This window comes from Thamnophis elegans, chromosome 7, assembly GCF_009769535.1.
Source record: "Thamnophis elegans isolate rThaEle1 chromosome 7, rThaEle1.pri, whole genome shotgun sequence".
Lineage (NCBI taxonomy): Eukaryota > Metazoa > Chordata > Lepidosauria > Squamata > Colubridae > Thamnophis > Thamnophis elegans.
In genome coordinates, this window is record NC_045547.1 from 42956683 (window position 1) to 42965539 (window position 8857).

Genomic DNA, 8857 nt, shown 5'->3' on the forward strand with positions numbered 1-8857 from the left:
TTCCTTCCTATCATAAACTGCATTGTATGTGAATTCAATATTTGATGAGTTAACATATATGAATGAATCTTAATAAACAGCTTGTAGTTCGATCATTTAAAAAATGGCACACACTATGCTGCTTTTCCTTTTTTTCTTCTTCAGCGGGTTTATGCGATAGGAAAAGAATGGAAGAAACAACAGAAAAAACACAGTAGGTTATAAATGTCTGTGAAATTGTCAGACACTGTAAATGCAGAGGGGAGGTATAGGACATGCAGGGTGCAAGTCCCCTATTATCTCCCACTAGTAAGGCGTACTTTTTTGTTAGCCAATGAACCATATATGAATTGCTCCAAACAAAATATGACCTTGATTAAATCTCCATATATCACAACACAATGCAGAACTGCACAGATATGCATTTAGTTCCCCAATGGACCAACATTTTAATTCTTTAAAAGCAGTATTAAAAATAGTTTTAATATCTAAACTGGATATTGTGTTTAAAACTGTCATGCTGAATGTTAACTCATTTTCCTCAGTGAAATCATCTAGCTATTTGCTATAAGGAGCAGTCTTTGAACTCATCTGTCTACATTGTATCAGGAGAAAGCTCTGATTAAAAATCAGAACTGGCAATCATTAGAATTTTTATTTTCCAACACAGAACAGAATATGGCCCTACTTAAAAGCAAAAATGACAACTTCTACTGTGAACTTTGAGCTAATCAAAATGGTGGCATTTAAGGAGCCTTAAGCAGATGGTTTTTAGAGTGTAATGTCCTCCTGGACCCACAGCTGACCTTCGAACATCATTTGTCAGCTGTGACCAGGGGGGCATTTGCCCAGGTTCGCCTGGTGCACCAGTTTAGATTTAGATTTAGATTTTAGATTTTATTGTCATTTATAGGCCGCCCTTTTCCCTGAAGGGACTCAGGGCGGCTTACAATTCGTGGGAAAGGAGTGCAAGACAAAACATGAAATAATATGTGAATAAAATAAAACAATAAAACACAACATTCATTCAACATTCGGGTGGGGCGGATAAAAATCTTATCCCCAGGCCTGACGGGATAGCCAGATCTTAAGGGCTGCGCGGAAGGTCTGGACGGTGGTTGCGCCCCTACCTGAACAGGGAGGCCCTCACAACAGTCACTCGTGCCCTTGTGACCTCTAGGCTGGAATACTGCAATGTGCTCTACATGGGGCTGCCCTTGAAGAGCATTCGGCGACTTCAGCTGGTCCAGAATGCGGCCGCGCGAGCGATCGTGGGTGCACCCCGTTTCACCCACGTAACACCTATCCTCCGCGAGCTGCACTGGCTGCCTGTTGATCTCCGGGTGCGATTCAAGGTGCTACTTATCACCTACAAAGCCCTTCATGGTACTGGACCTGGGTACTTGAGAGACCGCCTACTGCCAATTACCTCCACCAGACCGATACGATCGCATAGATTAGGCCTCCTCCGAATTCCATCATCCAGCCAGTGTAGACTGGCAACTACTCGGAGGAGAGCCTTCTCAGTGGCTGCTCCGACCCTCTGGAACGAACTCCCCATGGAGATTCGGACCCTCACCACCCTCCAGTCCTTCCGCGCCGCTTTAAAGATCTGGCTGTCCCGGCTGGCCTGGGGTTAAGATTCTAACCCCACTCGAATTGTGTGACTGTTGTGTTTTTAATGTGTTGTATTGCTTTTATGTTGGAAATTGTTTGTCCTCCCCCCCCCACTTTTTGAACTGTGAGCCACCCTGAGTCCCCCCAGGGAAAAGGGCGGCATACAAATAAAGGGAAATGAAATGAAATGTTACATAAGTGGCAATATATACCGGTCTTCAGTTTTCATTGAAACCTAGAACAATCTGTTGGAATTCCATTGTCTTTTTAGCAGATTACAGGGAAGCAACCTATAGCCTACCAATTATACAGAGATAATACATAATCTCTGCTGTGCCCTTTTGCAAATCCTGGACCCCTTTAAAATGTACCACAGAAATGTGAGGTAAATCTGTTAGGGCACAGAGACACCTGAAGTTGTATGACAGCAGCCCATTTTACTGACTACAAAGATATTTTCTTTAATAAATGAAGATGTGTCCTGAGACAGCTCTGGAGAATTGATGGTCTTATTCACCATAATCTGGATTGCTATAAACCAATGTGGTTGATACAGTCATGTAAAAGATTGTTTTGTTGGCAAGGGATACAGATTTGATAGACTGACTCACTTGGCAAGCATATGTAGTTCTACTTCAGTTTCTGTAGTACTGTATATTATAAAGTTGCAGCTTCCAAAGTGTAGAAGTGTAGAACTGATATATAAAAAGACCAAAAGTGCTTTAGAAAATGTTTATTTGGTGCGTATGTTTATACACAGATGGCAGAGAGTAATGGGGGTTAAGCAAGCTTCTGTCCCAATGAGATCCACTGGTTTTAAAGTAACTTAATACAATACACTTAACATTGTCACTATGGTTTCTAATTAATATATGACTGTTGTGTAGAGAAATACACCAAGGTTGAAATGGCATCAGCAGTGTGTGTGTGGGGTGTTTTTGTTTTACTTTTATAATATTCAAATACAACCAACAGCAGATATAGGTTTGAAAAGATTATCTTCTCAAAGAACTCTACATCTTACTGTAAGCACTTATTATTTTTAAACTGGGAAAATAATTGCAAAACAGGTGTACAATAATCTGAGGGACAGTACTTTCAGCCTGCCTGATATAAAAGTCTGCATAGAGAAAAGAGAGGATTCTGTGATAATGTGCTTTTCCTAGCCAGGATTATAGCTTAAAGAAAATAGCATTTGTATTTTATCTTTCCCTAACCTGCAAAACTGGTGCCATGCATAAAATGGACTTTAGCCCTTTTGGAATAAATAGTTGTAGTTGTAGTTGTAGTTGCGTTTATTTATAGGCCGCCCTTTTCCCTGAGGGGACTCAGGGCGGCTAACAACTTATGGGAGGGGAAGACGTACAATAACATAAAAATACAGTATGTAGTTAAGATCAAACAACATTCATTCAACATTCGGGCGGGGGCAAACTATGGTCTTTACCCCCAGGCCTGGCGGGATAGCCAGATCTTGAGGGCTGTGCGGAAGGTCTGAAGGGTGGTGAGGGTACGAATCTCCACGGGGAGATCGTTCCAGAGGGTCGGAGCTGCTACAGAAAAGGCTCTCCTCCGCGTAGTTGCCAGCCGGCACTGGCTGGCAGATGGCACTCGGAGGAGGCCTAATCTGTGGGATCTTATGGGTCGAGAGGAGGTAATTGGCAGGAGGCGGTCTCCCAAGTACGCAGATCCACTACCATGAAGGGCTTTATAGGTAGTAAGAAGCACCTTGAAGCGCACACGGAGGTCAACAGGTAGCCAGTGCAGCTCGCGGAGGATAGGTGTTATGTGGGCGAACCGAGGTGCACCCACGATCACTCGCGCGGCCGCATTCTGGACTAGCTGAAGCCGCCGGATGCTCTTCAAGGGCAGCCCCATGTAGAGCACGTTGCAGTATTCCAGCCTAGAGGTCACGAGGGCGCGAGTGACTGTTGTGAGAGCCTCCCGATTCAGGTAGGGTCGCAACTGGCGCACCAGGTGAACCTGGGCAAATGCCCCCCTGGTCACAGCCGACAGGTGGTGATCAAAGGTCAGCTGTGGATCCAGGAGGACTCCCAAGTTGCGAACCCTGTCTGAGGGGTGTAAATTTTGGCCCCCCAGCCTGAGCGTTGGAACACTAACCAAATTTTTGGGAGGGAAACACAACAGCCACTCGGTCTTTTCTGGGTTGAGTACAAGCTTGTTAGCCCGCATCCAGTCCCTAACGGCTTCAAGACCCCGGCTCATCACGTCCACCGCTTCATTGAGTTGGCACGGGGCGGACAGATACAGCTGCGTATCGTCCGCATATTGGTGGTATCTTATCCCGTGCCTCCGAATGATCTCGCCCAGCGGTTTCATGTAGATGTTAAATAGTACGGGGGACAGGACCGACCCCTGCGGCACCCTATATGATAGGGGCCTCGTGGTCGATCTCTGACCCCCAACCAACACCGACTGCGACCTGTCCGAGAGGTAGGAGGAGAACCACTGCAAAACAGTGCCTCCCACCCCCACCTCCCGCAGTCGTCGCAGAAGGATACCATGGTCGAGGGTATCGAAGGCCGCCGAGAGGTCGAGGAGAACCAAGATGGAGGCATGGCCTCTATCCCTGGCTCTCCAGAGATCATCGGTCAATGCGACCAAAGCGGTTTCTGTGCTGTAACCAGGTCTGAAGCCGGACTGGAAGGGGTCCAGGTAATCGGCTTCCTCCAAGGACCGCTGGAGCTGGTAGGCCACCACCTTCTCAACAACCTTCCCAATAAAGGGGAGGTTGGAGACTGGACGGTAGTTGTTAAGTACGGCTGGATCCAAAGATGGTTTCTTCAGGAGGGGTCTCACCACCGCCGTTTTAAGTGCGGCGGGGAAGTGCCCCTCCCGAAGCGAGGCGGTAATAACCGCTTGGATCCAGCCCCGTGTCACCTCCCTGCTGTTAGCAACCAGCCAGGAGGGACACGGGTCCAGTACACAGGTGGAGGCACTCACAGCCCTCATGGCCTTGTCCACGTCCCCGGAAGTAACATCCTGAAACTCAACCCAGCGATGGTCAACCAAATCGTCCTCTCGTGCCTCGGCTGGTTCTGCAAAGGTGGAGTCCAAATCCGACCGAAACCGAGCAACTTTGTCCGCCAAGAACTGGGCATAATCTTCAGACCCCTGCAAGGGGTCCCCCGTATCCCTCTTATTTAAGAGGGAGCGGGTTATCCTAAACAGGGCGGCTGGATGAGACTCGGCGGACGCAACCAAGGTGGCAATATAAGATCTCTTTGCTGCCCTAAGTGCCCTGATGTAATCCTTGGTGCAGGTTGTTAAAAGTGCTCGGTTCGGTTCGGATTTATCGGACCTCCACAGGTGCTCTAGGCGTCTCCTCCGGCGCTTCCTCTCCCGGAGCTCCTCGGTGAAGTCATCTTCATAATTCTTTCTCCTTAAAAGTGTTGATAGAGCATCAATTATATAATACAATTGAAATTGTATAATATTGTGGATTGATAAATTTTGATTAACTTGGTGCCTCATTTAAAATTTATGGGGACACAAAGATCCTTTGTAAGTAGAGCAATGATACAAATATGACAAGAGTCTATCAAAAATATGGATGAGGCCAGAATTTTCTATTTTCCCCTAGTTTTTGGAGGAAATTTTGATGTTCTACTTTTAAAAAAAATAAAACTTATATTGTCTACTTTAGGAGTTGTACTATATTTTTCATGTCTTTTATGCCTCAGAATGGTGAGAAACTATGCCATTGGTTTTTGATAAGTTTGAGAAGCCTTACTTTGCAACTACCTTAGCCTAATTCTGGGCAAGAAGTATAGGATTTCAGTATTAGGTAGTGCTAGGGGAATCAACATCTGAAAAGGAAAGCTTGCTCTTTTTCAGGTCTCTTTATGCTGCTTTAATAAAAACAAGCAAACAAATAGATCTAAGTCTCCATGGAATCTCTGAGAGCTTGCTGCCTTCAATAAACCTAAGTCCTTTCACTCAGGGAATCCTAATTATAGGTATCAGTCAGTCATGCTTCTAGCTAGAGGGCCTGTTGCAATTATTCCCCGTTTTCTTTCTTAACAGGTTTTATTTTCTACTGGGGGGGGGGACGACAGGAGGAGAGCAAGTGGGAAGGTTAAAAACTGGAGATGTCATTACAGCATGGTGAACAAAGCTGGATAACTGCATAATACATTCATTTGGAGCATTTTCACCAATCTCTCCACTGTTCCTTCAGTTGCTGCATTCACATACTATGAGAAACTGTATAATTTCTTTGTTTTTATTGTAACATAATCTTTCAACCCAACAAATTTGATTTATAAACTATAGCTTATGAGCTACATTATATCTTCATCCATTGCAACCTATGGATTAAATTGCATGGTCGAACCATAATATGACTTAATACAAAGCTATAACATGTAGCCTAAGGGCTGTATGTGACTCACCACTTTTGTCTAGATATCTATGAGTATTTGTATATAAACATTTGACTCCATATCATTTTATGTTAATACCATATTGCAGCTCATTATTTGCAGCTCTTCTGGGACACATATCAAGTGTTAATGTTTTTAGGTATATATACAGGTGAAACTCGTAAAATTAGAATATTGTGCAAAAATTCATTTATTTCAGTAATGCAACTTAAAAGGTGAAACTAATATATGAGATAGACTCATTACATGCAAAGCAAGATAATTCAAGCCGTGATTTGTCATAATTGTGATAACTATGGCTTACAGCTCATGAAAACCCCAAATCCACAATCTTAGAAAATTAGAATATTACATGCAATCAATAAAACAAGGATTGGACATAGAACAATATCGGACCTCTGAAAAGTATAAGCATGCATATATACTCAGTACTTGGTTTGGGGCCCTTTTGTAGCAATTACTGCCTCAATGTGGCATGGCATGGAAGCTATCAGCCTGTGGCACTGCTGATGTGTTATGGAAGACCAGGATGCTTCAATAGTGGCCTTCAGCTCTTCGGTTTCATGTCTCTCATCTTTCTCTTGGCAATGCTCCATAGATTCTCTATGAGGTTCAGGTCAGGCAAGTTTGCTGGCCAATCAAGCAGAGTAATCCCATGGTCATTGAACCAGGTTTTGGTGCTTTTGGCAGTGTGGGCAGGTGCCAAGTCCTGCTGGAAAATGAAGTCAGCATCCCCATAAAGCTCATCTGCAGAAGGAAACATGAAATGCTCCAAAATCTCCTGGTAGATGGCTGCGTTGACCCTGGACTTAATGAAGCACAGTGAAGCACCAACAGATGACATGGCTCCCCAAATCAACACAGACTGTGGAAACTTCACACTGGACGTCAAGCATCTTGCAGTGTGTGCCTCTCCATTCTTCCTCCATACTCTGGGTCCTTGATTTCCAAATTAGATGCAAAAGCTGCTCTCATCAGAAAAGAGGACTTTGGACCACTGAGCAACAGACCAGGTCTGTTTTTCTTTAGCCCAGGTAAGACGCTTCTGACGTTTGTTGTTCAGGAGCGGATTGACAAGAGGAATATGACATTTGAAGCCCATGTCCAGGGTCCATCTGTGTGGTGGCTCTTGATGCACTGACTCCAGCCTCAGTCCACTCCTTGTGAAAGTCCCCAACACTTTTGAACGGCCTTTTCCTGACAATTCTCTCCAGGCTGTGGTCATCCCTGCTGCTTGTGCACCTTTTTCTTCCAAACTTTTCCCTTCCACATAACTTTCTATTAATGTGCTTTGATACAGCACTTTGGGAACATCCAACTTCTTTTGCAATTACCTTTTGAGGCTTTCCCTCCTTATGGAGAGTGTCAATGATGGTTTTCTGCACAACTGTCAGGTCAGCAGTCTTTCCCATGATTGTGATTCCTACTGAACCAGACTGAGAGACCATTTAAAGGCTCAGGAATCCTTTGCAGGTGTTATGGCTTAATTAGCTGATTAGAATGGGACACTTTGAGCCTAGAATATTGTACCTTTTCACAATATTCTAATTTTCTGAGATTGTGGATTTGGGGTTTTCATGAGTTGTAAGCCATAATCATCACAATTATGACAAATCACGGCTTGAAATATCTTGCTTTGTATGTAATGAGTCTATCTCATATTTTTCAAGTTTCACCTGTATGGTTATATATCTTATTGGCCCCTTCTTCCAATCACTTCTGATCCTTTTTCTTTCTGATAAATTCCATTGATACTGATATGCATTTATATGTCAATATCAAATCCAAAGAGATAATTTTTTTAAAATCCTGCATCATTTTAAAATGGAGAGAGTTATCCCACTCCGTGTGAGTGTGTTTCTGTGTGTATGCACATGTGTACGTATGCGCACATGCATGTCTTGATAAATGTGAGTTATCTGGAATTAGTTGCTCTGACTATGACTCTAACAATGGAGTGAGTTGTGATGTTCATTACTGCTCTCAACTTGTGGTAATTCTTGACAACTTGGATGAAATGACTTACTTGATCACTCAGTGCTGAAATGTCACAGGTGAACTTGCTGGCAAGAGCAACCTCTTGAGGTCCTCTAATGTATAACTTGCTTCCAGGGTTTCTACTTCGCACACTGGATAGTAAATACTTCAGGAAGAGGTGAGCCAGTAGCTTCTTTTTTGCCTCCCCAGTTTATCTCATCTTGGTACCTTCAGGCATGGTAGATGACTCCCACCCTGGCTAATATAGTGGGAAACATCTACAAGACACCAACTAAGCTCTGAGAGCACCAAGGACTCTACAAAGAGGGAAATGGGTTGCAACAGGTTGCAATCAGCTGAGCTGCCCTGCTACTTTATCAGGCTTGCTGGCCCAGTTCCTTGGTTCATCTCGGGTTATCTTCTTCTATTCTGCCTTGCAAGCACCTGCTGTGATGCTCGGCATAGTAAGGATGCCTCAGCCTACGGAGACCCGCAGAACCCTTCCAAGCCTCTCGGTTTCCCGGAGTTCCCTTGAGCCTTTGCACTCTCGGCCGTTGCCCAGGGATGCGAAGGGCCTCGCGATGACCCTGCCTCGCCTCCGCCGCTCTTTACCAACAGGCCGTTTCCCCACCGCCAGACCGCTGCCTTGTGGTGTCGCGGCGGCGCGCACAGCCTCGATCGCGCCCTTTTCCAATCTCCCCCCCACCATTTCTCTCTTTCACACTCACATACACACCGTTTACGCATCTCCCGGCCTTGCCCCCCATCCCTCCCGTCCTCCTCCCTCTCCCTCCCCGTCCTCCCCGTAGCCCCTCCTTGCCTCCCCTCCCGCTCCCATCACACTCCCGCCTGATGCTGGAGCCCGGCGTCATTTCAGC